This window comes from Crocodylus siamensis, chromosome 3, assembly GCF_052110815.1.
Source record: "Crocodylus siamensis isolate JL-2025a chromosome 3, ASM5211081v1, whole genome shotgun sequence".
Lineage (NCBI taxonomy): Eukaryota > Metazoa > Chordata > Crocodylia > Crocodylidae > Crocodylus > Crocodylus siamensis.
In genome coordinates, this window is record NC_143397.1 from 210,293,853 (window position 1) to 210,320,368 (window position 26,516).

The 26,516-nt window shown below is 39.4% G+C and overlaps 1 protein-coding gene across 6 annotated transcripts in view; it reads left to right on the forward strand.

Moving 5' to 3' along the window:
- RALYL (RALY RNA binding protein like) overlaps positions 1-26,516 on the forward strand; it is a 709,413-nt gene that overhangs the window by 116,183 nt on the left and 566,714 nt on the right. For 4 of the 6 annotated variants that reach the window (XM_090040250.1, XM_090040249.1, XM_090040253.1 and 1 more), the window contains one exon: positions 8,268-8,405. The exons of the other annotated variants lie outside the window; for them this stretch is intronic. The gene's annotated coding sequence lies outside the window, so the exon portion shown is untranslated. The remainder of the gene's footprint in view (positions 1-8,267; positions 8,406-26,516) is intronic. 6 annotated transcript variants of the gene reach the window in all.

Genomic DNA, 26,516 nt, shown 5'->3' on the forward strand with positions numbered 1-26,516 from the left:
TATGAATGTTTCCAAATAAACTGAATAATGGGGAAGGGATGGAGGGAGAAGCAGGTGGGAAATACTGCTATCAAATTTGCGTGTAGAGCTCTGACTCTATATGAACAAACAAAAAACTTTTAAAATTTAGGGGTGCTTTGCACAGATATGATGGTATTCCCACAGAAATGCCACTAGGTGTTCAGTTTAAGAAACTGAAAGAAACACAGTATTTTTGTAACCTATTTGTCTTTTTACATTGAATTTCTCAGTTGTAAATCAATAAACGGAGTGCAGAGTTTCTGATATAAGATGTGAATATTACAATTTTAAGGCCAAATATTTTGCTTATTCTTTAAATTTAAATATATTTGATATTATTATTGATATTTATTAAATGACAGCAACCACAAACATCCACAGAAGATTGTAGATAGAAGTATTGTATGTGTAGTTGAAAACTATTAGTAGTGGGCAATGTAATAGCAGTACAAGTTTTATCTTTTTAATGAACCTTAAGAGATAGTATAGCTTCCCTTGTAATTGTTGACACTGTTGCTGTACATTTAACATCATGCAATGCTTATCAGCACTGCCATTGACTTATGCTCATTCTGTTTATTGATTGCTTAATTAGTGTGTAAGATAACTAATCAGGGACAGTTATAGGTGCTTAGATATCTCTTCCTAGTTTATTACTCTGAGCTTAAAATTTTGGAGTAATGGTGAGATGTAAACAAATAAAATTAATTTTACATTATTCCACTTGCATAAATCCTGCTGTTGTGTGCAATATTATAGCATTATACCACTGTACACAGTGAGACGGTGGTATTCTGACACATCCCTCATTAGCTCTCTACAGGGCTTTCTCCTTTTACCTAAAATAAGAGACATGGAAAGTTCTCTGTTTTCTTCAGCTATGAGCTAGACTAAGTATAATTGCACATGCTAAAAAATTCACATCTTGAATGGCAGCCCCAATCTCGGGGCGGGGGGGGTTGGGATTTTGACGGTTGTTTTTTTGGGGGGGTTGTAATTTGAAATAGCTAGTCGTGAAATAAAAGTAAATATTTTTAAAATCAGGAACATTCATTTCAGGTTCAGTCCTTTTTTTGACAATGCTTAAAAAATGGTAAATTTGAAACATTAAATGGCATTGAGTATTTTGTTGAAATAAAGGTTTTCATTTCAAAATGTTCTTTAAAACAATATATTTGGTTTTTAAAAGCACATTTTTATTATATTTTGTGCATTTCTCTTAAATAAATCAATAATAATAATATGTATTTTTTTTTAATACATTGGTTTTGGTGAACCTGCATTTTTAATTATTAGGTATACTTAAGTATATAGATTTTATTAAGTAGTCTGAGCATGTACCTACCAAAGTTGTTAATTATTTGTTATCTTGTCTCTGCTACTGACTGCCTTATGTTTTGGTCAAAGATGTTCAAACTCTCTTGCTTAGTTTCATCATTTGTTAATTGAGGTAATGCTTGCCTAAGTAATATAATTACGAAGAATTATTAGTTAGGTTTTTTTGTGGGGGGAAGAATTAGACGTGTATAAAGCCATTCTAAGAAAAGCACAGCTAGAGTTGGATTAGGTAGGATAAATGACCATAAAAGTTTTTTCTTACAGGCTCTGGAAGACTTAGCAGTAGCTCACCTTTTTATCATAGTTGTGCTAGTATGGTACTTTGCCCACATGGGTGGTAATCAGTTAACCATAACAACTTGTCAGGTCTGCATAAAGCTGCCCAAGTTTAGTGCTCCATCTCTAGTAACTTCCTCCTGTGGGTTGAGCAGCCCATTCCCCTCAAAAGCATTATTTTGTGACCTTTTTAAAAAAAAATATGAAACAAAACCCTATCATGGCTGTTTAATGTTAGTGACATGAACCGACAATGTTCAGGTTTGCTGTTGTGATTGTAGGCCTGAGAAGAGATGAAATTAATTTGGCAAGTGATATTGCTCTTTTAAAATTCAAAGTATGTGAACCAAGAGAGAGTTAAATAGAAGTCAGTGGAGCAGAAAAGTGAAAAAAAAAAAGTGGCAAAGAAAAATTTTGTATAAAAAGTTTTATTTAAAATTATTCCTCTTATAGTTTCATAGTTTCATAGTAGCTAGAGTCGGAAGGGACCTAGGTAGATCATCTAGTCCGACCCCCTGCCTTGGCAGGAAAGAGCACCGGGGTCAGATGACCCCGGCAAGGTGCTCATCTAACTTCCTTTTAAAAATCCCCAGGCTAGGAGCCTGCACCACTTCCCCTGGAAGCTGGTTCCAGGACCTAGCCGCCCTGACTGTGAAGTAGCGCCTCCTAATATCTAATCTAAACTTACCCTCCGCCAGCTTGTGACCGTTATTCCTGGTCACTCCTGGCAGCGCACGGGGGAACAGGGACTCCCCCAATACCTGCTGATCCCCCCTGACCAGTTTGTAGCAGGCCACAAGGTCCCCCCTTAACCTTCTCTTGTGGAGGCTAAACAGGTTCAGGTCCCGTAGCCTCTCCTCATAAGGCCTGCCCTGCTGACCCCTGATCATACGAGTGGCCCTCCTCTGAACTCTTTCCATATCGTCCACGTCCCTCTTGAAGTGTGGCGCCCAGAACTGGACGCAGTACTCCAGCTGCAGCCTGACCAGTGCCGCATAGAGGGGGAGGATCACCTCCCTGGACCTGCTCGAGATGCATCTGTGGATGCATGACAGGGTACGGTTGGCCTTCTTGACTGCCTCCCCACACTGCCGGCCCATGTTCATCGTGGAGTCAATGACGACTCCAAGATCCTTTTCCGTCTCCGTGCTGGCAAGAGGGGAGTTTCCCAACCTGTAAGTGTGGTGCCGGTTCTTCCTCCCCATGTGCAACACCTTGCACTTATCAGTGTTAAACCCCATCCTATTCTCATCCGCCCACCGTTGCAACCTGTCAAGGTCAGCTTGTAGCCTATTGCACCCTTCTAGTGCACCCACATCCCCCCACATCTTAGTGTCATCAGCAAACTTGAACAGGGTGCTTTCTACCCCCTCATCCAAGTCACTGATGAAGATGTTGAACAGTGCGGGCCCGAGGACCGAGCCCTGCGGAACCCCACTGCCCACGTCCTTCCAGGTCGAGAAGAACCCATCCACTACCACCCTCTGGGTGCGGCCCTCCAACCAGTTGGCGACCCATTTGACCGTGTGGGCATCGACACCACAGTCTCCCAGCTTTTTGATGAGGACAGGGTGAGAGACAGTGTCGAAAGCCTTCCGGAAGTCCAGAAAGACTACATCCACAGCAACCCCTGCGTCTAATGATTTGGTGACCTGATCGTAAAAGGCCACCAGGTTGGTCTGACAAGACCTGCCACTGATGAACCCATGTTGGTTGCCCCTGAGCATGCATTCCCCCGCAAGGCCCTCCTGGATGTGTGCCAGGATAATTTTTTCAAAGAGCTTACCCGGGATTGAGGTAAGACTAACTGGCCTGTAATTTCCCGGGTCCTCTTTTTTTCCCTTTTTGAAGATAGGGACCACATTGGCCCTCTTCCAGTCCTCCGGCACCTCACCAGAGCACCACGAGTGCTCATAGAGCCGTGCCAGGGGTCCCGCAATGACCTCAGACAGTTCCTGTAGAACCCTAGGGTGAAGATCGTCCGGACCAGCGGACTTGAACACATCCAGCCTCTCCAGAAGTACCCTAACTAACTCCTCGCTAACCCCTGGCCCAGGCGTGTCTCTCCCGGGGCCCGAGGGGGGCCCAGCAGGGAGGTGGCTGAACTGGTCCCTACTTAGGAAGACAGAGGCAAAGAAATCGTTAAATATGTTAGCTTTATCATCTGGCGTGATGACTAAGTTGCCCATTGTGTCCTGCAGGGGCCCCACATTACCCGGGACCCTCTTTTTACCCGCTATGTATTTGAAGAAGGACTTCTTATTGTCCTTAATCCGGGAAGCTAGTCCTATCTCCAAAAAGGACATTTAAAATAAGAAGCATCGCAACTTCAGTCAAAAAGAGAATAGATTTTTCTTATTTTCAACAAGTATTTCGGCACATCATGTACTTGCACTGATTCTTTTAATTTGCTCTAATGCCATGCATACTCAAGGTCAGCAGATTACTTGGCTATATATTATATTGTATTGTAGTCTCTTATCTAAAATGGATTTGTTTGCTTCCAATTCCTGTAGCAATTACTTATTCAGTAATATCAGGCAGTTAGAGGGTGGCGAGAGGGGAGATGGGGAAGAACTTACAACTTCTATTGATCTGCACTTGCAGTTAGCATGGGACTCTGAACCAATGGCAAAACTAGATCAAAATAACTGAGAATATTAATAGGCTTCTAATATTGTCTCTGACAGCTTCTGCTGTTAGTACTACACATTAATTACATTTTCCTCTGATACTTACTCTGATACTCTTCTGATCTTTTGAATGATTATGATAGTAGAGATGGTAATATGTTTAGATATAATTATGTATGTTGTGGTAACTGTTCTATACAGCCAGCTTCTAAAATTTTGAGTGAAGAAACATTTTTTGGATTTGAACCCAAATGTCAAATTATTCATTAGACTACATGTGGCAGCTCAGGAGCCATTCACTTTTTATGACAGTAGTTGCATCCTTGACTTCCCATTGACTGCTGCTTCCACATAGGTTCTTCTCTTGAACGTGGGTACATTTTACGTTGTTGCCAGGTTATATGCAGGGAAGCTGGTTTTCTCTGTCTAAATCCCATATTCTCTGATTTAAAAAATTTCCAAATTCTCTGATTTAAAAACCCCAAATCTGTGTTTTTCCACCATTTAAAATGAAACACCACTGTGTGTGTGTATCAACTGAACACAATGTTTTATTGATACATTTACAATTTTAAAGCAATTTGGAAGTCTACTAGTGCCACAATCATAATAAAATAAATTCTAAATATGTATATAGTTTGGTGTTTGATTTGTTTTGTCTTTTATCTTGGAAAATCAGTTCCCCCTGCCACCCCTGCTTACCAGGAGGGGGGTCCAGTTGCAGCTATCCCACCTGCCCCTTGGTGGCACTGAACAGCCTGGTAAGTTGGTTCTCTCCCCTGCCCTTGCCATTGCCCTTCACTCCCAAGCCACAGCCCCCCAGTGTGTGAGGAGGGACGTAGGTGTCCATGGGGAATGGGATGGATGTGTGGGGAAAGGGGAGAGTGGGCAGAGGCAATGTATGAGGGGTGGGAGAGCACAGGTGACTCGGGGTGCAGGGGAGGAGCACATGTCTTGCTCCTCCCCTCCCCCCAACCATTTCTACACCCACAGCAGAGCCTAAGGCTGCAGCTGGACCAGACCAACTCCAGGCAGGAGCTGCCTATGAGGCCCAGTGGGCAGGACCAGCGTGGGACGGAGCGCTGTGCTGCCATGACTGCCAAGATGAGGTGTGGCAGTAGTGGAGGTGGCAGCATGCAGTTCTGCCCCCACCTATGCCAGGTGGGTAGGGGGCACCTTGCCTTGATGGCCATGGTGAAGCATTCCCTCCCATGTAAGATCCTGCCCAATGGGTTGCAGAGATGGCTCCTGCTTGTCCCACCAAGTTTCAGCCCTGTGCAGGTACAGAAATCTGGGCGGCATGTGTCTCTCCCCACCCCCCGCCACATCACCAGTGTTCCCTCCCCCACTCCACTCCAATAGACTCACTTGGAGCGAGCTATTCTCCACCATGGCTGCCACATGCATGTGTGCAGGCTGCAGGGGGAAACCTGTATCTTCCCATGTTTTTCTATTTTAAAGGAAAAAAAGCCATGCTTTTCTATGGCAAACAGAAAACCCAGATCCCTGGTTATGTTACAAAACTATAGAATCATAGGAAAATATGGCTGGAAGGAACTGTAAGAGGTCATCTTGTTCAACCCTCTGATCAAGGCATAATCAGTCCTGCCTAACCCATCTCATCCAAATGATTGTCTGATCTACTTTTAAAAAATGTCCAAGGACAGATTTCACAACCTTTTAATCTGTCCTAGTGCTTAACCACCCTAACAGAAAGTTCTTCCTAATATCTAATTTTTAAATTTCCCTTGTAGTTTAAGACTATTACTTCTGTTCTTGTCACCTGAAGCCACAGATAACAGTTTGTTGCTATCCTATTTATAACCACCCTTCATTCATTTGAATACTGTTATAAAATTGCTTCTTGGTCTCTTTTGCTCCAAACTAAGTAAGCCCAGCTCCTCCAGCTTTTTCTTATAAATCATTTTTTTGTTGCTGTTGCTCTCTGCTGGACTTTTCTGAATTCATCTATGTATTCCTTTAAGTGCAGTGCCCAAAACTGGCTCTAGTCTGCCATGTATATTTGAACATTTTTCTAAATCAGAAATGCCTCCAGAAGTCTAGGAAATACATTACAAAACAAAATAGGAGAGAGAGATACTTTCTGGTTTGTTAGAGTTCTTTCCTTTTATCTCAGCCGTATATACCGAACTGTCTAGGTGTATTGCCACATGTGCACACATATAGTTTGAGGAGCTTTCAAGCCATTTGAGGCACTACAGATGACACACAGCATATGCACCCCAATGTGCCACACTTTTAATTTTCAGTGGATTTTTTTGACACTGGGAGATCCTGGTGTAAAACAAAACAAAACAAAAAAGCACTGCTAAAACATAAAAGCAATGTGGTGCACATGGCAGCAGCATGCACCACCAGAAACCAGAGCATGGCTAGCCAGACCCACATCCTGGCTGCCAGCCAGGCTGAGTGGCTACTTAGTGCCACTGCTGCCTTGGGAGGCCCCCAGGTAAGGCTGCTGGGGCCAGCACAGGTGCTTATCCTAGCCTCCCCAACCCTACCTGGGTTCCTTTGCTGCATGCTGGAGCAAGTGTGCAGGGGCATTCTCCAGGGACAAATAGCAGTGGCACAAATATGTGCCACTGCTATTTGTCCCATGGGAAGTAAACACCCCTGCACATGCATGCTCATAGAGACATGTCCTACATGTTTTTGATTAGCATGAAGCTGAAATATGACTCCAAGAAGGAGTTTGTTTCTCTTTTTAAAGGATTAAATTCATAAGATATTGCAAGACCATGAAATAATACTTTAGATTCCCATAGTGAAGTTTCCTCTAACATGCATTATATTCATTCTGAGACTTAACAGTTTTGTTTTCAGAGTTCATAGAAGCCAAAGTCCAGGAGTCATTCCTATCTTTTAGTTAAATGCAGGGAAGAACAGAATAATCTTTTAGCCGGGCAATTTGGCACCAGATGCTTTAGGAAAAGCTGAAATTTCCATTAAAAGACAGTTCCAGAAAAAGGTAACTTGACTCTCTTACACCAGAAATGTGGAGAAGCCTTAAGCCTCCTTTTAGAACAAAATGGACATTGTATAATGAGGAAGCATAGTAATAAAAAACCAAGTAGGTCAGTAGTCAACAATCTTTTTAGGCTGCAGGCTGAAGTGACCCAGCAGCTGGTGTATCTAATGCTGAGATCTACATGTATTTAATTTTTTGTATTAATTCCATTTTGAGACACATGGTGTAGTCCTCACTTGCCTTGCAAATAGCAACCGTAGAATTTGGTTAATTTATGTACAGTGCACGGCAAAACCCTACACTTCTTATAAAAAACATTTGCAGTATGTCAACCTATTTTTATGAATGCTGTTTTCTGAAGTAGAAATGAGTCTGTTTTGGTCAACTACTGTCAAGTGTTTAAACCCTTTTGGTATTTATGAAGTGAATGTTTGTAGTGCATCTGGGAATGTTCCAAACTGATGAGTACATCTGAATGATTGACCTTCTTAAAGTAAACATAGGAAACCTTTCATCCAGAGATAGCATCTGCGGAAGCAGCCGTATCTTAATGGATCCTGATTCCACTAGGGTCAATGTTAAAACACAGTGCATAAAAGAATATTATTGATAAACAGTAATCCATTGGAGCTATAGCAACAAAGACAGCAGTAGCCCAAATAAAACATCAGTAGAATACAGATCACAGGTTTGTGAAATAGTGCTACAGGATATAAGTTCCTATAGAAGTAAATTTCATACAGCTTCACAAACTCTCCAAATCTAGTTCAAAGCTCTCAATGCCACACATTTAGGGAAAGCACGTAAAGTAGCAAGTAGTCTGAATTTTGCCTGTAGACCAATATGGCTACACCCTGTATACCTGAAACATGGCAGATGTCGAATTTTAGCTGTTTTTTAAATGAAAACTTCATAATTTTACAAGAAGGAAGCAAAATTTACCACCTGGAAACCTGAAAGTTGACACCCTGCTCCTGCCTGTTGTTCGAGCTAAATTTGCATTTTCACAGAGCTCAGAGGCACCTCAACACACAAGACATTCCTGCCCAGGAGAACATGCCATCTCCCCACTCTGCTCTGACATGTGAAACATCATAACCAGAAGGAGACCTAATTCTACATCCTGCTTGCCACCAAACAACTTCAAGGTAAAAAAACTGTTCCAACTTGTATCTGAGCCTAATTTGCACAAAATGAACTATTCTAATCAGATCTTACAGTACCTTCAGGTCTCCTGTGAAAAATGCATTTTCATTTCCAGCTAGGAGGATTTTACAATCTTTGCTTTCTCATATGCCTGAAGAAGGGTGACTGTGCCTGAAAGCTTTCAATAAAGATTTTTTTTTTTTTGAATATTTAGTTGGTCTAATAAAAGACATCACCTGTGAACCAAGCGGTCTGATTTTCAAGTAGCCTGAATGGCATTTTGTGGCTGAGGCTCTTCCCTTCTGGCATCTGTCTTGCTTAGTAGCAGATATAGAGAGAACTCCATGAGAGTAATGCTGCCAAGCATTAACTCAGAGTCAGATTTCCATGAAGACATTTGTGGGCTGAGCTGGAAATGGTCCCAGAGGGAAAAGCTAATCCTTGGCTCTACTTTTCCTACTTGCATCCATGCTGAAAAATACACCACTGAGTATTCACGAAGAGGCTTCTTCAGGGTCTTGGAGGAGAGAGATGGTCAGTTTGTTGTGTCAGCAGCAAAGAAGTTAAGCTTTCAAAGTGTCAGTGGCTGCATCTTCCTGAGACGCTGACTGCTCAGTAGCTCGTTACTACTGTGCAGTAGCATTGTGTGGCACAAGCATAGTGCAAGGCTACTGCACAGAAGTTACAAGCTACTGCACAGTCAGAACCACTAAAAAGCCATTTGGGGATGCTACTATGTGGTAACTCTGGTTACTGTGCAATAATTTAGTACTTGTGTATGCAAGTTCTAAATAACTGCATAGTAACAACTGTGCAGTCAGCGTCTCATGTAGATGTGGCCAGTAAAATGTTAATGTTTAAAATTAATTTTACAGATTTTTTTTAAATAGTAAAGCCTGAATAGTATTGTGGATTGGAGGCTGGTATAGTTAAGAACCAATTATAATGCCTAGTATCTGGTTGTCTGACATTTTAAAGTAGAAGATACTTTGTTTGTCATATAGTATTTCCAGCTTTAGATTTAGTTTGTAACATCTTGTATGACAGTTTATTTGCCATCAAATGGAACCTGTATGGAATTGGTTAAATTGCCAGCTGGTGATTAAAACTGGTTATTTTGTAAGTAATTCAGTACATGTTATCTTGACCTGATAAAGCTAGAAATACTTTAAGGAAATGGTATGTATTTTGTTTTGCTCTTGTCATAAATTGGTTGGTTTTATTTTCTAACTATTTTAATTCTCATTCACTCTTTTGAATTTCAGTTTAATAAATTAGTCCCAATGGATCGGTAATGCATATCCTGTTTGAATGACTAAGGAGTTTGATGCAGAGTTTGCCTTGTAACTAAATTTTTTTTGTTACATTAAAGAGCAAACAATTCATTTTTATAAGAAAACTACATAGTTAAAACATATCTTTAAAATTCTTGCTTGTTTCAATGGAGTCCAGGTAACACTGGAAAGTTAATATCTTTACAATAACGCTGCAGATTTATTTAAAAAATCATACAGATTCCAAAAAATTAAAGGACAAATATATATAAGCATTTAATCAATATTGGAATACTTCAAGGAGTGGTACATCCAAAAAATTTAAATGATAGAAAATTTGCTGCCTCCTTTAAGTGGGGAATCTTATGCATATGATAAATGCTGCTTGGTATATAGTAACTAGTTGCAAGTATGTGGGTGTTGGTTTTGATAAAACCTTCAAGAGTTCAGTACCAATTTTCTTAAGAGTTCACCTCTGCTTGAGCGTTTACTTCTTTGTGCAATGCTGTCACTAGAGGCCTGCAGCTGCACATGCACTGACAGCTCATCACTGTAAATGAAAATGGGCTGACAGCAACCCATCCCATATTAGTATTTTGGAGTTCACTTTCCAATGAAAGATTTAAATAGCCCTATATTTTCAAATAGCTGTAAAAGGGGGAGAATCTTAAGAATGATGCGTTGCTGGAGGTGGACTATGATTTGAGACTTCAGTTGTCTAGTTTACTGGTCAGCGACCCTCTTGAACTAGACTGCTGTTCTGCAGCTAACTTGAGGCTGTATTCTAGGGTTTTTGGTTGTAGCTGTGTTGGTCTAAAGACATAGGAAGGCAAGGTTCTTTGGGTAGATACGATATCTTTTATTAGATCAACAAAATAGCTGGAAAACAAGTTCATTGCAAGCTTTTCAGCCACAAACATCCTTCTTCAGGCATTAGAAGACTGCTGCTGTTGTGTGTGCTCCAAGGTAGAAAAAAAGCTAAATTACAAACAAGAAGTCTGTAAAAATACAAATGAGCGGAAATTTGGAAGACAATGGGTAGGGGGAGGGGGGAAGGGAGGGAAATGTGTGAAGAAATGCAGTGTCTTCCAAACCTCCACTCATTTGTGTATTTACACACTTCTTGTTTGTAATTTAGTTTCTTTTCTACCTTGGAGCACACAAACAGCAGCAGAGTTTCCCAGTGCCTGAACAGGGTGTTTGTGCCCAAAAGCTTGTAAAGAACTTTTTCCCAACTATTTTGTTGGTTGCATTAAAAGATAGCACATCTACCCAAAGAACCTTGCCTAGCTATATTTTAGGGCTTTTTTTTTTTACTTTTGCCAGCAGCTTTAAAGAGGATGGGGAGATGTCCTTTTATGCCACTTAAATATTTGGATTTATAGAATATTAATCATACTTAGTAGTAATTCATAGGCATTTAACTTGATACATACCCAACCATCCCCAACAGTCGCCTCTTTTTTGGGGTACCAAAGGACACCGCTGTTAAATATATGTGGGGGGGTTTTTTCTCATTTGTAGTATGAATTTGAAAGTATAGTCTCACATTCCATTGAGCTTTCTGTCAAAGTTAAGTATGTTGGAAGACTAAAAAGATTTCTATCAATGAGCAGTTTGTTTGGTACTATGAAGTACCTTAAATATTATGGTTTTACGTAGGGGTATGAAAAAATGTAGCTCTCCCAAGACTTGGGTTTAATTATGTTGTGCTGAAACTGATGAGTATTTCTTGTAGTAAATTATGTTGTTATATCATACTAGAGACTATTGGAAATAGCTAATTTGAAGAGGAAATGGGATTTTTCCATGTCTTATGGCAGAATATAACACAGTGGATACCTTGGGTAGAGGTATTCAACTCCTGTGAGGTTTGAGCCATGCATGATTTCATAAATTGAACACCAACGCATTGGCAGAAAACCAGCTGCTCCTGTTCTCAGCTGCGGCTCTGGGAGGTGGCAGGTACAAGAAATCAACAGTACTGTTTGATCAAAGGTAGCCCAGCTGTGTTAACAGCTCTTCTAACAGAAAAAGTAATAGACAGGAAGAACAGTCTGGAGGGGGAGGCAAGATGGCACTCCAAGGATTTCTTTTTCTTTTAATTTTGCCCCCTTGCAGTATATCATCCTACTTTCCCTCTATAAGGATTAAGTGCCTGCACTCCTTTAATTTCATCTAGAATCAAGCACAAAGCATAGTTGGAATCAAGCGCTTGTTGAGCATAAAGTAGCAATAGAAAGCTTGTACCAAGGGCTAAATAGAAACTAGTAGAGTGGTCTAAATAGAAACTCAGACAGTGCTGAGCTGAAGAATGGTGACATGTATTGCAATGAGAAATGAAAATCTTAAGACAATGACTTCAGTCATGTATAATACAAAAATGCAATTTTGACAGTTGCAGTTGCAACCCATTACTAGAGATAACTGCTAGGCTATGACTTACATTATAGGAACTACTTTGGATTAATCAGTAGGATGAATAACCAGAAAGATTTTGTAGAGACTACTGTTTTAATATAAGTAACATAATTATCCTTCCTTTTTGTGTTTTCTTATATTTCTACATTTAATATGCTTTCTGTGTAGTGGTTCCACATGGTGTAAAGTTGTGACATTTTTTCCCCCCTTATGATTGTTGAACTCCTACTGTAGTTCTATACTTATGAGAAAAATGCCTTGTACCTTTTATTAGTATTATTAATAATAATAATCTTGAAGTGGATTAGTCTTTAAAAGAAGGAATGATGGGTGAAATGGGTGACTTGTTCAACCTTCGAGTGTCATCTTGAAGCAGCTTCTTTTTAAGCTTCTCAGAAGCCAGAGTGAAGCAAATGGTCAGTGAAAGGTAAAATGAACATAAAACCAGACTAGAATGAGGCAATTCTATATACAGAGAGCTAGAGTTTAGATAGAGCCTAGCCCAATGTCCACTGAAGTTCAGTGAGTTTTTTGGTTTTTTTCCATTGACTTCAATCAATAAGGTCATGTTGATTTTGTGCTGCATCACAAGTTAGGGGAAAAAAATGCATCAAATGGACATCCTAAGTATATTGTGGCTCACTAACTGTTAAAACACAACTATAAATAATCCTGAAGGCTCTTAGGCTGGTCCAGCATCTTGTCAATTTTCTATTAAAACAAGTCATTCTAAACTTTCTTTTTAACCAGCTTTAAGTGCTCTTCATGTAGTTGTCATACAGTTTTAATACACAATGAACATTCATTATGCCAACACTAATCTGGCAGACACTACACTTCAAATAATTGCTGCCTGCCTTAATTCCTGGTTTGTCCTTTTGTAAGCATTAATTACATATGTCAACAACAATCAGTTTAGAGTAAGATAATTGCAGGTATGAAAAAAGGTCACTCTTAGTAAATATGTACTTGAAAGATAATGTCTTCATACTATTAGAGTTTTATTTACTTCACAAGCTTCAGTAATTTTTAGGGGGCATACCTCAGGTTTAACTATATTACAAATAACATAGAGTGGGGTTTTGTGTCACTACGTAATCGATTCTGGATTTTTCAAGTAACAGCATATAGACATTTGGGTATTTAGATATTTAGGGACAGAACTAAATATTTAGCACTTTTTCTCAACAAACTCATGTCATGTAAAATGCGCGTTCAGTAGTTCTGACTCCCATTATTCAACAGGATTTTTACATGGCATGAATTTGGTTGAAAAAATGGTAATATTAAAAAGGATTTACTGCAGTTGGTCTAATTTGTAGCAATTTTCCAATGCCAGGTAAATAGTTCAGAGGATGGCAGAATACTAGGTTTAACTTCATATTTTGAAAATTCACTGCTTTCTGGTAGGTTTCCTCTTAAATGTTGTGTGTATAACATTTTAAGATGACTTCAAAATCACCCTGGAATAAATATTTTTGGTATTTAAGGAGAATATGTGCAAAGGAAGAATTTTTTTCTTTAAAATCTTAGTTCAACAGCCAAGCCATTTGACCTGGAATGAAAATGGAAGCTGGCTTCTAGATTAAAAAATAAAAATAACCAAATAATTGAAACATAGGGCTGAAAAGGGGCCTTCGGGAATATTCAATTTCAGTGAAGAAAAATGAGTCAACCCTGAGAGATGTTTGTCTAATCTCAAAAAACCTGCAGTGAAGGAAAGTCCACAACCCCCCTAAGCATCCTGTTCTAATGCTTCAGTGTCCTTATAAAGAGAGAGGTTTTTTTCCTAGGGCCTAACCTAAATCATCTTTCTTGCAAATTAAGCAGATTTTTTTTTGTTCTGCTCATCGTGGGTGTGCAGAACAATTTATCACTGTCCTCTACAACAGCAGTTCCCAAACTCTGACAGATTGCGCATCACCAATTTAACATGATACAGCCTTTAGTACCACCACCAATTCTTTTCAGTTCAACCTTAAGTACTACCAGAATTTTTTTTGTCATATAAAGTAATTATAATAAATCTGTTAACACATATGATTGACAAGTTGTTCGCATACCACTGGTGGTACATTTACCACAGATTGGGAACCACTACTGTACAATCTTTTATGAACTGGAAAATTATCATCATTGTCCCACTCTTCAGACTTCTCTTTGTAAGTAAAGAAGCCCTTTTTTCAGCTTTTCCTCAGGTCACGGTTTTCTTTTTTCTTATCATGCTTCAGTACCAGAGATATAGCTAGGGTAGCCATTGGTCCTGTTCTATACCAGACCACCCTGTTTTTAAATCCTTTGTCTCCTGTCCATTCCTGAATGAGGAACAGGCTCCTGTGTGGTTGGGGCAGCTCATTAGGCAATTACTTCTCCCCTGGGATAGGCAAACCTGTCCATCTCCTGGAGAACAAAGGGAAGGTCCTGCCGGGCAGCTGGCTGCACTGCCACAGGCATCCAACACCCACCGACTCCACTCAGCCCAGCTGTGACCAGATGTGGTCAGGGCAGATTCCTGAGTGCCCAGTGTCTGTGCTGAATGCTGATGGGGAGGTGGTGAAGTTCCTGTGCAGTGTGTGTCCCTGGGTCCCAAGTGTGAAGTGGGGCTCGAGTGAGACCAGATCTCGGTGCGGGCAGGGGCTGTTTGAGCCTCATACCTATTGTGCCACGTTCTCTCAAGGCTGCACTGTCTGGGGAGAATGGCAGAGCTGTGGGATATGTGAAACCATGATGCAAGGGGAGGAGACGAGGCTCCCTGCTGGCTGAACTGCCGGGGCTCATACACTTGCTGCCTAATCCGAGCACTTGCTCTCCCTCATTTCACAGGGAACCAAGCATTCATCAGTGTGGGGCTCCTGGATCAAACAGTAGTCTTTCAGTGGTGACCCCACTCCTTTCTACTGATTGACCAAGGGACTCGGTGGCTCTGCCTCTCACCACTGATTGGCTGGGGGGGATGGCCTGTATTCTGGAGATGTGTCAGTGGCCAGTCTCGGTGTAGCACAGTAAAAATGCACCCTGGGCAGCCAGATCTCACCCTTTCCCTCCCTTCCACTCTCTTACCCTTTTGATTGCAGGTGCAGGGATAGAGCAGAGGACTAGTCAGTGGCATGGGGTCCAGGCTATTCTGAGAATTGTAGTTCTCTAGACTGGCAGTGAAGTTTGCTACTGCCAGGAGACCTTTTTGTGCTTTTTTTTTTCCCCTCACTGAAGCCCGTGTCCAGAAGGCAAAAAAGGGGGTCAGTTCTCCCTCCAACAGCAGCAACTTCCACTGCTGCTCTACAAAACCGATTCCAAGAATGCCTTGTATTCTGTACACATTGCTTGTGCTGGCAATGTGTGTCACTTTAGGCAAGTAACAAGGCAGGCAGAAGAAGCAAGCTGTGCTCCCCTTTTACTTCTGTAACCCCTCCTTTTAGATGGCGCTTGGGGCACTTGTCCCATTCATCCACCCCATGTTACACTAATCTCACACTCTGTAATCCCAGAATGCCATTTAGCTTCATTGAATTGTGATCTGCTATGTATAGCAGATCATCTTCTGCAGTATTGTTGCCTATCCATTTCCCCAAATGACCATCTGTGCTAGGTCTCTACAGTGCTGAGTCTCTCTCCTTATTCAGCCTAGGCATTAACACCAATTAATATTTTCTGGGACTGCTAATGAATAATTGTGCATCTTGCAGGCTGTCCTTGAAATAGAAAAAGAGATGCAATTGCTACTTGGCAGTTCAGAAGCAATCTGCAAAGAGAAGTGTGTTGTGACCAGATTACTGGACCTTTCTTGACTTAAAGTTCCAAGACCTCATAACTGTGGCTTTTATTTAGCATTTCTGAATTTTAGGAGTTTAGTTCAAGAGATACCAGTCTTTTACTAATTGCAGACTACTCCTTGTAACCCAGCTGAGTGCAGGGCACCCATCCCATGCTGCATTTGAATTGTTCCTGCTCTGTACACACAAGGACTAATTTCTTGCTCCACCTATTCCCCTGCTTCCAGTGCAGCCCCCTGAAAACTGGTGAGAAATAATTTAGAGAGTCCAATTCAGTGAACTGAGTCTGCAGGGGTGGGGAGAGAGCAACCCCTTGCACAGAGATGGGATAGGTATAGACCCCTCTGCAGGAATCATTAGTAAAATGCAAAATTCAGAATCTAGGTCAGATATGATAGCTAAACTGTAACAAAATCAGAGCACTGTTAGAAAATTCAGCCCAGATTTCAGGCCAGATCTAATCTATTTGCATGCTAGATTTGGCCTGTGGATTACAGATTGCCAGCCCTTGGTTTAGTTAGTATTATGTGGATGTCCATGAAGTCCTCTCCCTCCATGAACTTGATTCAGTCTCAGTCACTGAATGACCTTTGGCTGGGGGGTCCTCTTTGGCTGTTCTAAAATCTTGGCCTGTGGCATTGCCAGGTACCATTTTGTACCCTTTACTGTGTTTGATAATCAGACAATTATATTTCACTTTGGATGGTTCTTAGATTTACTATTTGAGGTGGCCAAAGAACAAGTTTTTGCTAGACTGTTTGACCAAGGTATTAATCTACCTTAATACATTGGAGAATGGAAACTACCTCCTTGGTCACATCTCTGTAGCTTATCAGTGTTGTATTTTGAAGAGGTGGAAAAGACTGCATCTCAGTTTTTATTCAAGCTGTTAAAATATCTCAGTTCAACTGGCAGAAGGACAGAAGGACAGATGATATTGAGTTAGGTAGAATGAATAGTAACGTTCATTTATATAAATAATACATTTTAGAAGTGAATAAATATACAAAATCACATTTTTAAGATCTTGGGCCCCCAAACTATGGAGGATTTCTTTAAAAAAAAGAGTAAAAAAATTACTTTTATCTACCAACATGGTTCATCAATGAAATATATTAATAAAACATTGAGCATTTTTTTTAAAAAGGTTGATAATTAGTTATTAGTACTTAAAGAATGACTGCTGTAGAGGATATATTTCGAACTTATATTTTATTCAGATATTAAGAGTTAGAAGAATAATTAACATACTAGGGCATGATGGATTGTTCTATTATTGATTTTGTTGCAGCCAACTTTATGCTTCGGTGCTAGAGTTGTCATATTGATCATTTGCGGCTCCTGCTGTGCATCACTTCTATCAAAGTTCTGTCTAGATGGTAACAACTTTTATAAAATATTTAGTAACTGTTTCTAAGGCTTGAACATTTTGTGTTTCATGCTTAGTTTTACGTGTTTATTTTTACCTTTATTTATAAATCCAAGAACAGCAGCTGAAAATGGTAGAATTCTCAGAAGTGGAAGCCTGAAATAATCTTTCTGCACTCTTTTATGGAACAGCTTTCTAATGTACAGAGTACTTTATGCTAGTAGAAAATCATGATTGTACTTAATAATATGTTATAGAATTGTTGTTTGGTTAAGTCTATATGTCAGCAGGAGTTTTCTTGGCAACAAAATATTCAAGGTGGTAATCCTAAATATAAACAACTGATATTTTTCTAATGTAATATTTTTGCCATTAGTTCTTGCCAAAGAAATGAAGAGCCAGATGCACTTTTTACATAGGCAAAGCCTTACATAAGTGACAGTGAATTCTGTAGTGTTCTACATAGCAAAATAACTAGTGGGCCATATAACAAGAATTACTAGAACTGCCTTGATAGATGTTCTTTTCCTCCTAATTACCCAAGACTCTGGTTAATGCTATCAACTTGTCCTAAAGACCCATGGTTTGCATACATATAACATTAGGTTTTGTTCTGTACAAAGGTAGCATCTGATCCACACATATCAAGAACGTGACGTAGAGATAGACTTCACAGGGGTTAGAAAATAAATGCCGTTTTCAAGACAGGTTATCTTTAAGTCCTTTTTCCAATTCCTGTCAGTTCCTTGATACAAAAGGATTGAGAGGTACCACTATATAACAGCACAATATAGGACTTAAGGCTTTCTTCAATAATTTAGGGTAAACTAAATGGGTGCAAGACTGAAAGTAGAGCCACAGATGTAAGCAACTAGATTTTGTTTAAAAAGGAAAAAGCTTCTCTCTTCCCCACGATTCATATATTTTAGTTATAGCTCAGATATTGCTAAAATGGTGTTTGTAGATATGCACTTGATGAGTTCCACAAGCCTAATCAGTTTAGTCCCCTTTCCTGTTGTATTCTTTATTTGTGAGCATCCCTACAACTTTGATGTGGCTCTAAGCGGATGTTTAGGGAACAGGTATTTGTAGTTAATACTCTTAGGCACAGGCAAACAGATATATTTGTCCTCTTAAAGGGGTCCTGCTTTATGTGCCAAGGAACTGACCAGGGTTTGTCTTGGGATAACTTTATCTCCACAAACCTCAGCTCCCCTGCCCTTTTTACTGGACCCCACAATTTCAGCAGGGGAATCTTGACTGGCTCTAGGTAGTGCCCCCTTGGGTTGTGAAAAGATTAAGTTCCCATTTCTCAAGAATGGGTATCTAGGAATATTATTCATCCTGAGATCATGCTTTACCATAGACAGTCAGGAGATAAAACAACAAGTGATTATTATATAGGAAAAAATAATTGTACAAGAAAAACTCTCCATACAGTTGGAAGATGGAACAAAAAGACAAGTACAATTTCATATCCTCTCCTCTGTCAATAGCCTAGCCCTCCTGTGAGTCCTACCAGTATTTCTAAAGATTATCATTCCTGCTGATCCTGCCAGCCCTGACTGCTGTGGACTTGACCTTATCCAAAGCCTTGGGTAATCCAAATAACATGACTCATGGACAACCCCTAAATACCAACAAGCCCTCCACCCCAGCCCTTTTACCCATAAGGACTGTCCCAGTTGTTGATGAATCTTGGGAGCTGCCAGAAATTCCTTTAGCTAATGCCTCTGATATGCCTTTGTTATCATGGGGTTGTTTTCACCATTACAGGCAGGCAGTACCCATCCCACAAATAGTCCATCCTGCCTGTGTTTGGAGGTGGAAATTATTTTTGCCATAGAAACACAATGACAAGAAATGCTTAGTAGTTTCACCTACTCCCTTTACCTTAAGTATGCATTCCTTAATTCCTTTGAGTAAACCATGTCCAAAATCATCAAGATGCATAGAGATGGCATAACATCCATTCAATGATAGAAGTGACATAAATGAATACAGCATAACATTCACTTTCTAATGAGATGGCACTCATCATATCAGTAAGGCAAAATCATGAAAACATGCATGGCATCCAATAAAACCTCAGCATATTATGGGCTTCATGGCAGGGACCAGTCTCATACCACTAACTGAGCTGGATAGCATTCTAAAAGCCCATGGACTGAAATTTGCTGATATACTTGCTAATAAAAATAACATACACAGAAATCAGGACACATTTTTTACTACTTTACTGACAAATACAAGGAGTAACATTTTCAGATGATTATTTTGGAATGAATAATTCAACCAACTCTACTATTCAGATTGCAGTCTTTCTGGGTCAGGGACCTTTCCTCAGACTCTAAAGCACCCAGTTACTATTAATACTAAATAAAAAAATAATAATTGTAGTCATAGTAGAAGAGAAGGATTAAATCAATTTAGAAGGGGTAGAGACACATTTTTCACATCATCTTCCGTTACTAGTAAAATAAATTTCTGTACAGCGAAGTACTCGTGCCATTGGAGCACAGGAGAAGGCCTGAAGCAAAAAATGATAGTATCACCAGGGTATCTGTAGATATGCCACTAGCTTTGTATTGTTATCAGATAAAGAGAAAAAAAAATAGTAAATGTTTGAATCCCACATTATAGCTAATGGAAGTCACTTGAAAAAAAACTGTTTCATAGCCAGTTCTATCAAGCAGCTGCTTATGACATTGAAGCAGCTTGCAACAAACTGAGGATTTATCTAGTTACTATTTGTTTTTGCTGCCACCAACTTTTAATATCATTTATTTTCTATAAAATAAGGAAAAAGGGATAAGCTTCCATATCCCTCCATAACTAATGGCTAGATCTCACTTACTCCCACACTGCCTTAGAAATCTAAATAACACGTCTCGGCAGCCAATGCCATATCTCGGCAGTAAAAAGGGCCAGATCCCAGTATCTCTGGCTCTCCTTAAGATTAACAAATACAGTGACTTAAGTCCTCCCCTAGAATACTTGTGAAATTTAAACCCTTAAAAATAAGAAGTCTCCCTCTAGCATGCCTTGAGTCCATATAGGACAAAGAAATACAGCATTTATTTGATAAAACACAACAATCAAGCAACTCTAGGCATATAGAAATACTAAGGCAAATGTATACCTGCTCAGCATCTTGCATAGCAGTTCTTTGCTTCAGGTTTCCTGCCTGCTAGAGTGAACAGGGGCAAATACCCTTTTCATTTGACCTGGTTAATCCAAACCAGACTAAAACCCATAACTTTTAACTTTTTCTGAAACTGGTCATTCTGAGAATTTCATTTCAGAAATTCTGTAGCAGACGTTTCCAAAACAAAATGTATCCCCCAGACCCTACATCTGTGCAGTGCAGTGGACATGTTTGTCAGTTTTACTGCCACCATGGAGGATCATTTTGCACTCTGCAGGCTGTGGTTTTGGGACAGCCCACCAACAACCTGCCCTACAGCCACAACCCTGAAAGTCCATTGTCTGACTTCTAGATTCCAAATCCTCTTTTCCAGCAGGGAACATGAAAGCTCTGACAGTCCTGGTTTCAGATGAGTTTCTCTTGCCTTCTCAGATGCTTTGTGTAGAGATGGACCCCAAGCACTGATTAGAACAGGGGTTTGCGGGCATCAGAAAGCCTAGGCATGGAATAAATATTGCCTCCAGTCAGCGATCCTGGAATTGTACCAGGCAGACTGCCCTAAGGAACCGATGCTTGCAGGGACTGCAGCTCTAGGCAGATTCTCCAGAACAATACCACTGGAGCTAGAGACCATGGGACTCTAGGAATTTGGGGTCTATGACTCTAGGGCAGTCCTGTCAGCTGAACTGTCTTAAAATGGTAGATGCTGGAAGTATTGAGTTCATGGCATTTGGGCAGTCTGCCAGGAATCCCATCAGAGTTTGGTTGGCACCCTGCCCTTGAATCAATGGAAATTCAAGATGTTTCAAATCGCCACCATGACATTTTTGCTGTTGTCTTTTGCTATAGTGTAGTCTCTCTGCCATCGCATCTTACCATGCAAGTGCCTCCAGCTGTAATATCCCTAGTTTTGCCATACAGGGAGTGCAGCCACCTCAGCTCAAGCTGGTGCTGTAGTAGCAGCAGGAGCCAGAATGCCATGAGCCTGTGCCATCAGAGGTAAGATTCTGCTCTCGCTTGTTGCTCTTCAGCGCTTGACACAATATCCCACCTGCCTCTGCAATGTCCAGGGCACTAAAATAGCTAGCTATGTTTTTGGTAATACTGTTCATGCACTATTGTCTCTGACTGTGATACTACCTCTGCACTTACCTGGTTTGTTCTCAAGCTACTGTTACGCACCCCAATGATTTCAGCTCAGTGGATAGTTAAGTGTAAAGAGCCATCTCTTAGAGTTCACACATCTTTGTTGTTGCTTTCTGTCCTTTCTGATGGTGAGGCTTCCACAGTTAGTGTATGAGCTCAGTATTGTGGGGGCCACAGAAAATGAACCCTTTACTGTATTTCATTCAGTGCCATTGCTACCTTCCAGAGCTCCCTGCTGAAATTGTAGTCCCCACTTACTGCCATATTGGAGCTGATATTTTAGCTGTGCCACAAATACAGATGCTAGTTGATAAGCATCCCATTGTTTTCTTGAACTGTTTGTCTGTGTATCCACCTGTCTCTTATTTTACACTGTTCCTAGTTTGCGTGGCACCACTCACATTACTATCTTTATCTACAATGGGGCCCCTAGACACTTTGTTAATACAAAAGATAGTGCTAAAAACAATAGCATGTAATACTCTATTCAGGTTTTTAAGTATTAAGCAGGAACAATGTATATAATGCATTGTTAACCAAGGTAACATTTATATGCAAAACTGTAAAGGGGCAAACTGTTATAGAAAGAGTTTAGCTATACTATTTGCAAACCTACATAGTCATCTGTCTCTGTTAGACCACTTTTACATTCTCTGAACTGATCTATGGGTAACTCAGAAAAAACAGAAATCATTCTTTTGCTTTAGCTCTACTGCTCACCTTCAGTTTGCTATTGTTTCTTACTCTAGTAGTCTAGAGATCTCCAATCTGTTTTCCTTCAAGCATTATCTGAATCGCAGTTCCCCACTCTTGCTTAAGCAGAAACAGTTTTGGTGGAACCTGTACAAAGCCTACCTGACCTCATTTTTCAGAGGCAAGACATCTAAAAGTAAGCCATTAATTTGACTCTCACATTGTGGTGTTTTCTTTTCTCCACCACACGTTGCTGTTAAGCTCCTGTCCTTATGTAATTTAAAACCTTCATGCACACCTGTTTATCTGTTTTGTAAAAATGAATACTATCTCTTTATAATTACGTCCTTTAGTTATTGCAGAGTTATTGTCCATATAAAAATAGCTGCTGGAATTTTTTTTATAAGACAGATGCCATAAGCTACACATTTAGGTACCTTAAAGTTATCATTGATTTGAGCTGTGACAGTATCTGAAATGTGTAGCATTATTCTACTAACAATGCCCTTCCTCCAAAAAAAAAAAAAAAAATTCACAATTTATGATAAAATGTATAGTTTATTCAGACTTCAGACTATCCACCCCTATAGTTATCTTCAGACGTAATAGATTCATATTATTCTTCTTCCCTATATGATACACATCTAGAATAACTCTGAGGTTGCTTTATGACTTTTCAGTATGTTGAATGAAAGAAAAGTATGACAGCAGAAAGCATCTGATGAATTAAATTTGACATGTTTTTTTTATCTATATGAAATGGATTCCGAACAGCTGGTAATTGCAAATATTTTAGCAGTCATTTTTGATGTGGAATATTGTTTCCATGCTCAACACTAATGAGATGTGAGTTATACTTCATCAAATTGACAGTTCTTGGGTATTTTGATGAGCATGTGATGCATTTTCCAGAATGCTGGTTAATGGATATTCTTACCTATGAAGACGAGAACAATTTCTTAGTTTCACTATTTAATAATGCTCTTGTTTGGTCTTGGTTCAAGAAGCCAAACACACAAATGAGGGTAAGGAATAAGAAAAAATGTCTATTGGGGGGTAATACTTTGAAGGAATCTTTACAAAATGAGAAGGGGAAAGACCAATATCTACTATTTAAAAACAAGTATATAAATATTGAGAAGGAAAGTCCTCCAGTCCCTTTGCTGAATGACTGGGATTTCTGTCAAGCTTGTTTTGACCAAATATGTTTTTAAATTTCCCTTTTTTTATTATTATTACTGAAAATATGGGCCCTGATTATTCATGAGAATAACTGTAGGCTATTGCAACTTTTTTCATTTTTTTTCTCTTACAGTAATGAAGGGAGGGAGGTGTCTTTTTACCCAATATTTCACCTATAAGGTGGCTATGATTTGAGTGTGAGGTTGACATAGGACCATTTGAGTGTGTTCAGACATAGGACCATCTGTTCAATACCAGCCCAAGGGGAAAAATATATAAAAGCCTGGATTTGTATGCATGGGTCTGTTGGGCATAGAGCCTTGGAACACCTGCACATGTCTTATTACAGTTGTTACTGCCCTTGTGTCCTTTAAGATTGGGAGTGGTAGTCCTATGCACACATGAGTAGGAGATGGAATATGAAATACTGGAAGCAAAATAGAAGATGTTCTATTTCCTCTGAATAAAAAAAGGAGATTTATTATCAGGGAAGCCTTGTGTGGTTTCCTTGGGCTATGTCAGCAATGTGTCCTGGCTCTATAGGGGACTGTGTGCCCCACCTATCCAAGTCTGCAGGCAGGCTTCAAAACAGAAATACAGTGGACGCATCTACATGAGACACTACTGTGCAGAAGCTTGTTAGGACTGTGCAGTAGCATCAGAAAAAAAAAAAGGATGCGGCAATGGTACTGCGTGTTAACGTTGGTTACTGTGCAGTCATTTAGTACTAATGCAAGTAATAAATGACTGCAGTAACAACTGTGCAGCCTGACACTTGCGTATATATGGCCAGTGAGGATATTCCAGGATTAATCCTCAACACCCATCTTGAGTCCTAAGTCTTCCATAGACCTGAGAGTGGTCGCTGGGTTTGGTGTACTTCTACATCTCTCTTTTCCTTCCCCTCCACCCCTCCAATCCCATATACACATTATGCAATAAATGCATTATTTAAACCTAACTATGATATTTTTCCATCAGAAGTAATTCTCTTAAATGAGACCTCCCACTTTTTCCTCCTTTGTCTACCCACTCCACATCCACTGCCAGTGGAGATTCTGGGCTATCAAATCTCCTAAGCTATTATTGCAAAAAACCATCTCTTCTGGTATATGAAACAGCCAACAGAATAGTGCTTCTTTTTTCCATAATATTTTAATTTGGATAAAGTCTAGCTCTGGGAATGAAAGTATAATAGCAGAAATATCCGAGCAGAAATACATTACTGAAAGAAAAACAACACTATAATATTTGTTGAAAAACTATACCAGTAGCTATAAACGGATAGCAAATATTTTATTAATGTTTGGATTGATTTAAAAGTCCTGTTCATCCATAAATGAATGGGTTTTGTTGCCTTAATTATAGAGGAGCACAATCTTGGTTCACTTCAGAATAATAAATCCCTAGTCTTGCATGACAAGTCTAAAAGCAGTTGAGGTTAAGGTGCAAGATGTTTTTCATCATCTTCCCTGTTTGTGTTATATTATGAGACAGCATCATAATCCTGAAGCTCCCCTTCTCATGGTAGCAGCTTCCCTCAAAGAAATAGGACCACAACCTAGAATTTAGAGGTATCACTAAAGTTACACTGAAGTAATTAGCATATTTAGAGTCATTGCAAACTACAGCACTGCCTTATGAAGCCTGATTTAAATCCTTACTGGTAGAATAAAATTTCAGACACATGGTGGTGATGAAAATATCTAATTATTTCTACAGGCTACTGACTCCTAAAACTCATCCTAAAGTGAAGGGAATTTTTAGATATTGCAAAACATATTTCTATACAAAGAATAAAGCTATGCATCATTAAAATGTTAAGTAGTCTTTAACATTAAAATGTTAATAGCTGTTGCTATAAACATAGAAGAGACCATACACATGGGAAATAAAATTGTAATTACTGTATCAATAGTTTTATTTTGATAAAAATTAAGGGATATAAATATTAGATTCTGCTTCTACTTCATTAAGGAACTCTGCTGCAACTCTAAAAAGATTCTGAGAAGTCTCCTGAATTACAATGGGATATAAGATTTGATTATAAAATATTTTAAATATGGCTTTCTTATCTCTTGTTTTGTTTTATATGAGAAAATCTTTCCACTTGGAAACCTATGAAGTTAGTACTAATTGATAAATTAGAGGCTGTACAAAGGAAAGCTCTAAGGCTCATTTCAAACAGATGCTTAGAAACTGAATCTATTAAAAAATTATGATGGGCTTTAATTTTTTTTCTCTTAAGCTTATGTGGACCAGTAGATTTTAAATATTTTTATGTACGATAACTGAATTGAAATTGATTGATTAATATTACTGAATCATCTTGCTTCTGAGACTGGATTAGAAGCATGATAGACTGAAAAATGACTTGGCGTACATGTGTTTTACTGATTGTTTAATAAGTTCTTTTCTACTCGCAAACTATTAAATAGAATACATTAATATCTAGCCACCCTAATTATTTTCATAATTGAGGGTGACATTCATAAAGGCATCAGTTCATTAAGGTATTTAAGCATGTGCATAACTTTTAGGCTTTTGTTCAGTCCCATTAACTTCAATGGAAATGTATTCATGTGTTTAAAGCTAAATGCATACTTAAGTGCTTTGCTGAATTAAGGCCTTACTGTTCTGGGTCTGTGGAAAGGCTCCAGGCAGAAGAACTGTACTGTTTTCACTTTGTAGGTAGTGAGAAGATGTAAACTGGATACCTTAACCACTGCAAAGCTAGGAAGTTCCTTGCATTATGCACTATTGTGAAGGCAAGGCCTGATATTACCCTATTAATTATCCTAATGAGTAAATCAGAACTCATGGCACAAGTGGTATCTTTTACTAGACCAACTAGCAAATATCTACTTGGTCTAATAAAAGATATCACCACTGCCACAAGTTGTGATTCTTTTTGCCTGTAGACCAATACAGCTACAACCTGTGTATCTAATGAATAATTCAATTTAGGATGTTTTTACCTTGATATGAAATTCATGAAATATAGAGATAGTCACTGTGACATACTCTGACATGGATTCTGTGAGCTGCACCTTTCAGATGCACTGAAGTACTCTTACTCATTCAGGGGTATCCTGTAGCCCTAAACCTGT